General features: G+C 36.5%; 1 long non-coding RNA gene across 1 annotated transcript; it reads right to left on the bottom strand.

Annotated features, from left to right (window-relative positions):
* Window positions 1-1,119: 1,119 nt before the first annotated feature.
* On the bottom strand, window positions 1,120-4,540 carry LOC120435434. The gene is made up of 3 exons (XR_005609727.1): window positions 4,315-4,540; window positions 3,730-3,883; window positions 1,120-1,674 (listed from the first exon to the last, which is right to left on the bottom strand). It is a non-coding gene; the product is annotated as an uncharacterized LOC120435434 (long non-coding RNA).
* Between the last annotated feature and the right edge of the window lie 1,374 nt (window positions 4,541-5,914).

Raw genomic sequence — 5,914 nt, forward strand, 5'->3', positions numbered from 1 at the left:
CCTTGTTTGTGTTGGAATTTTTCCAAAAGTTGATCATAATTTTTCACTGTCTGGCTTTACAAGCAGCTGTATTTGGAATTGTGCAGGGCTTAACTGCATCACCATTTCACATAACAGCATCTTCAAGATGTGGCAATAGCCAAATTTGCCAGCAGATGTCCCTGTGGAGATGGGATTTTATAATGTGTTGAAGCCTCAATATAATTCCAGCACAAATGCTTCAAATGTTTTAGTGTTTCATAAAGCCTGCTTTGTCAATCACTAGCAAAGACTGAAGGGCAGGCCCCAGCTGAAATAGTTGTGAGCTGATTGCCAGATGCCTCACATATACTTGATTGCTACAGGTATGTTCTGTGTGTAGCAACCTTTGGAATCTGAGTGATAAGGGAGAGGTGGTGGTGGGGAGGAGGTGGATTGCACAAAGTTGTCTGCAAGGAAGAATCATAGATGCACAGTGACATTTAAAGTATGCAAAGTGAAGGCTGAGTGACCTGTGAAGGCCAGCAGAAAGATGTTTGGACTAGACCACTGATGTCACAATCACAGTCATAGCTTTACACTGTGGGAAAGGGAAAGTGATGTAAAACGTAGATTCGCCACAAACACGTGGGAAGCAGACCAATGTGTCACTACTGTCATGGAAGTTTTACACTTGATGAGAATCTTTTGAACTGGGTTTAATCACATGCAGCAGCATGGAGAGAAAACAGCCAGGTCAGATGCCCATGCAGCTGTCTCTGAATATCTGCACTGCCCATTTAAGTCTTATATATGAACTGACAAAACACAGAGACAACAGGCATTTCACAGCACAAAGTCTATTCCTTCAGTTCAGTTCATCCTTGAAACCTAACCTTCCGCTTAGAGTGAGAGTTGCGACTTTGTTTTTTACTTAGCCTCCACCTAGAAATTTAACTCTCATATGATATGATCGATAAACATACATTAAGAATTATAAAAGCGTGCATTGATTTCTGTCCAACTTTACAAGTTTATGGCTTGTGAAAGTCTTCCAGACTTATTCTGCAAGTGCATAAAATCAAAATGAAATACATGAAAATTAAAGCTACTTTAAAATGATATATGTTTTAATAACTAAACATGTCTAGATACAATAAATTCCCTCATGCAATAAAAAGGGTTTGATTTGTTAATAAAGATCACAAATGTAAAGTACAAGTATTTCAAGGATGTCATTAAGTATAAGACTTGAGTAAATGTATAAATGAGTTACATTCCACTTCCCATAAACACATGGAGCAACACAACAAGAACAGAGAGAGAGGTGAAGTAGATCAGATTTTCACCATTGCTATGCATGGTTGGAATAACAGGGAAACTAGTAGGGACAGTAGTGTTAAAAAGGGTGGGAACAGTGGTATTTAAAAGAGTAGGGACAGTGGTAGTAATGAGGGGAGGGACAGTGGTAATCAAAAGGGGAGGGATGGTTGTAGGTGGTGATGTTGGGCAGATAAAGTTTACATCGCTGTCAGTCCCTGAGGAGGAGATTGTAACAAAGCCTAGTGGTGTCTCTGTGATGGTGTCACTGATCCATTTCTGGTATTGGGACAAACGAGTGTAGATTGAAGGTCCCCAACAAGTACTATAACTCGTAATTCCAATCTGGACCCAGACTTCTCCTGACTTCATCATGAGTGGTTCTCCTTGATCTACCTGTGAAAAGATATTCATAAAAATTGTGTAGACAGGTCAGTAACTTTTAGAAGAGGATGTGTCTCAGTAATATCTATCTTGCCGAAGCACTAGTCTTACCAACTTTAAACTAACTTGTTATTTTTACTTCTGAATAGGAGGCATGAGAAAATTTCTAAAAGTTTCATTTGACATCTGAGCTATTATTCTATTACTGGGTCTATTGTGTAACTGGTCTTCATCAGCACATATACAGGAAACAAGATGAAACAGTCAGCTTACAGTGAAAGCCTTCCAGGAAGTATGAACCAGTCATACATGCTGTACCGAGACTGCGAGCAAGCTACTGACAAATGCATTAAAGAGTCATTTTACTAACAAGCTGCTTCCAGTGCTGAAAGTTTAAGCCAATAAATAATAAGCATTCCACCCTTTCATCCAATTATCCAATTATCAGAACTGGCACTGGTGTTAACTGAACTGAACTGGAGTTTTTTTTCAGTTTCCCAGTTTATCCAATGTTGTGCTAAGCTGAATACCTAATGGAGCCTCTTGTCTACTGATTGGATAAAAATGATAATAAATGTTTTTATGATATAAGTTAATGAGTCACACATGGTTCTGTAAATGAAAATTGTGACATAACTATGTATAATGATTAATATTTAGCCATGCTTGATACTGAAAACTGTGTCCTATGAGAAAACAATATTAGGAATTATTATTATTAAAAATTAATACATTAAAATACAAAAGGCAAACATGTTACATGTAAAATATTCTTTTATCATACAACACTCTCAAATATAATTTATTATAAAGTCCCCTTAGTTGGTTTATGCATTAGTTGTGTGATGTCACTAAAAGTATTTTTAATTTGAATGATTGGAATTATTTTAAGGACTCAGATATCAATAAAACCTGAACACTGGCAGGCTAGGATCGCAATATTTATACAATGTTGATAGGTAACATAAAACAATCATTTAAATAAAACCCAGTGTAACTAAATATAATTCATTACATTACATGGACCCGTCCAATCAAATTTGGGCCCTGTGCAGGTAACGTTCTCTGTAATCTGTGGGAAACGGTGGTAGTAGTCTCCAAAGTAACATCTGCACTCATTGTTTCCCATTGGTACTTTAACTTCCTGCAGGATGTTGGGAAATTGGTAGCCTAATTGAAGAGAAAAGGGTAAAATGTTTTAAGGAATCCATCACCAGTATTGTTAAATAAATAAAAAAGTATTTTGTAACTTGCTATCATCATAACCAAAACCAGTGACCCAGCTGCTGGTCCCATTGTAGAAAGTGCTGCTCTCTGAGGCTAAGCAGACTGGCTGAATGTAGTCTGTGAAATTGGAGCCGACAGGTTCAGAAGACAAATGTCATTACTGAATGGCCAGTAGAAGGAAAATGCAGGATGGCAAATGATGCTTTCCACTTTCTGAGTCAGCTCATTTGGATTTGAATCTAACTGGTTGTAGCGTCCCAGATGAACCACAGTGCTGGAACTTGAACTTGACATACACAGAAAAAAAAAATTTTTTTAGGTGGTAAATAAACTATTCAATTAAATGCAATTTTGTTGGTACAGCGCCGAACCACAACAACAGTCTGTGTTTAATATTGTAAAGTTAAGCATGCTTTAAGTTTGCTTATCTGACCTTCCATCGATAAACAATGAGATATGTCACAGTTTTCTTTCACCATGTTTGACTGTGAGCTTGCTGTTGCACCTGCCTGAGATCTGATCTCACAGAGACAAACTGCTTCCAAATATCATTTACGTAGTATGATCACAACACATTCTACATGTTTTCTGTTGTGCACACAGGACATCAAGTTAATGTTATTCTAGATCTGAATGGGTTTTATTACTTGCATTATTTGCTACACCTTCAGTATTCACAACCCCACAGGCAATTGTGTAGCAAATCTCTTCAAAAACATTTTGACTACTTTCAGGAAAGAAGTTAAAATAAAAAAAAAAAAAAGATCACTATTAGCAATGAACTATTAGTGATCATCATCATCAACAATGTAAACTTTTAAAAGTTCAACAGTGACTCACGGTGGTATGCAGTGAGCAGCTGTCAGAACCCACTGGTTGGTGATTAGGGAACCTCCACACTGATTATATCCATAAGGTCCAAAGGTTACTACCATGGCATGCCAGGGCCAACTTCCTGGTCTTGCATCTTGACCAGATGCAGCTCTGCCACAGGCTGACAGAGGAAGAGAGACAATTGTTAAACAGTGAGTGCACTGATCAGCCACAACATCAAAACCATTCAGGTGTGAAGATGACACTGACCGTCTCTGGCAGGATGAGTCTGATCCAAATATACTAAGTTCTTATCTACTTAAATTCTGACTACTTTTTAGCTTTCAAAGGTCCTTACTTTAAGACTTCACATCCTATGTTTGTTATTGTGAAATTAAACTGTGGTACACAGATAGTTATATAGATCCTTCATGCAATTTTACCACTCTGCCTCCGTAAATGAAAACATTACTGCACAAAACTCACTTCTCGAGACAGTTAAAAAAAAAAAAAAAGTGAGTCAGCATATTTCTTCGTCCATGAAACAAATACAGATAAAACTGTCTTTTCCCAAGTTTATTAAAGAACTTGTAAAATTTTTTATTTGCTTACCAGACTGCTGTAAGTGACAACCTGAAGATGAGAAGATTAAGATAAATATATTTAGTGCAGGTGGTGACTTGCATCTGTGAGAAAGGAAATACTTCAAAGTAGGCTGTAATTTTTCCAATTGAAAAACAAAGCTACTTTGATTTTTGTTAAAACTTTGAAATGTTATCCTACCACTTAATATTCAACATCAAATAGTCCAGTGGTCAAAATTTATCTCACAGTTCAATCTCTAATAATACTGTTAATTAGTAATGTTGCAGTCAAGACTATTGTTAGTTTATCAAGCATGCAATATGTATTTATCAAATCATTTTATTTGCTATATTATGTATTTCCATCCATTCATCCATTCTCTCCCACTTATCCCATTTAGGCTTGCTCTGTTAATAAGATACCCATTGCCATCCATAATCATATATATTATAAATATTTAACAATATTAAGTTTACTTGATACTAATAATCAATTCATCAATTTTCAGTGGCTTATGAAGTATTTTATTGTACCTCTATGTAATCACCTACTTCCTACTCAGAAATGACAAAAATGTTTAAGGAACAATTACACTTTCATTCTTACCTCTGCATAAGAGAATGGTCATCACAGTTGAACAGCACACAAACTGATGGAGACCCATTGTTAACTGCACCTCTTTCATGGTATCATTGTATTTAAATACTTAAGGACTACGCTCTGCTCCATCCAGAGCCCCACCCTGTCACCGTTGCATTCAATTTCCAAGAAAAAGTCAGACAGGTTGGTCTTGTTGCTTTTGCTTGAGTAAGTGGTGAATAATCAATTTTTTAAATTATGCTTATCCTCTGGAAATTATGCTCCTCTGCGAATTATGCTTATCTGCAGATGGAAATTGTCGTTTGCTCACTTAAACAGCATTGTGCTGACCGAAACTATGCATTTTCAGTTAACCTGCCTGATATGTTGTGAGTCAAACTGACTCATTTTGAAGTTAAAAAATGTAAAATAAAAATAGATATAAATATTTTTTTGTAATATAAAAACTTCTTCTGCTTAACTTAAAAAGTATAATCAACATATAAATGAAAATTGTTCATTTTTATAACCCCTTCTTCTGCATGTTTATTACATAAATGCAGCTTGAGACAATTTGATCTGGCAGTCAAACTGGAGATTAAAGTGACTGGGGTCAGCAGTGTCAAATATCACCCACAGGGATCATGTGAGTCAGTCATGTACTAAAAATACCACTAGTCACCTTGGAGCTCCACCTAAAAATTGTCTTTAATTGTGTGTGTCAATAGAAAATTGTACTTAGTAGTCAGTATAAGCTTTTAATGATATAAGTTTGCATATGATAGAATACTGCATGATGACCTCTTTATAACTCAGACTGTTTTCGTTCACTGTGACCTGTTATCATGCAGGGAAGGAGCAGTACCTGCTAGATAAGAGCTTAATAAGCAGTTTCACTTTGTACCAGGTAGAGGAGCCTCTCCTGGCACACGCACACACGCATGCACACACACACACACACACACACACACACATATTCGCACATGCTCACACATCAACATTCCACTGAACAAACGTATTCACTGTTGTATTACTCTTCTTGTGTATA

Source organism: Oreochromis aureus, linkage group 3 (genome assembly GCF_013358895.1).
Source record: "Oreochromis aureus strain Israel breed Guangdong linkage group 3, ZZ_aureus, whole genome shotgun sequence".
In the NCBI taxonomy this organism is placed as follows: Eukaryota; Metazoa; Chordata; class Actinopteri; order Cichliformes; family Cichlidae; genus Oreochromis; species Oreochromis aureus.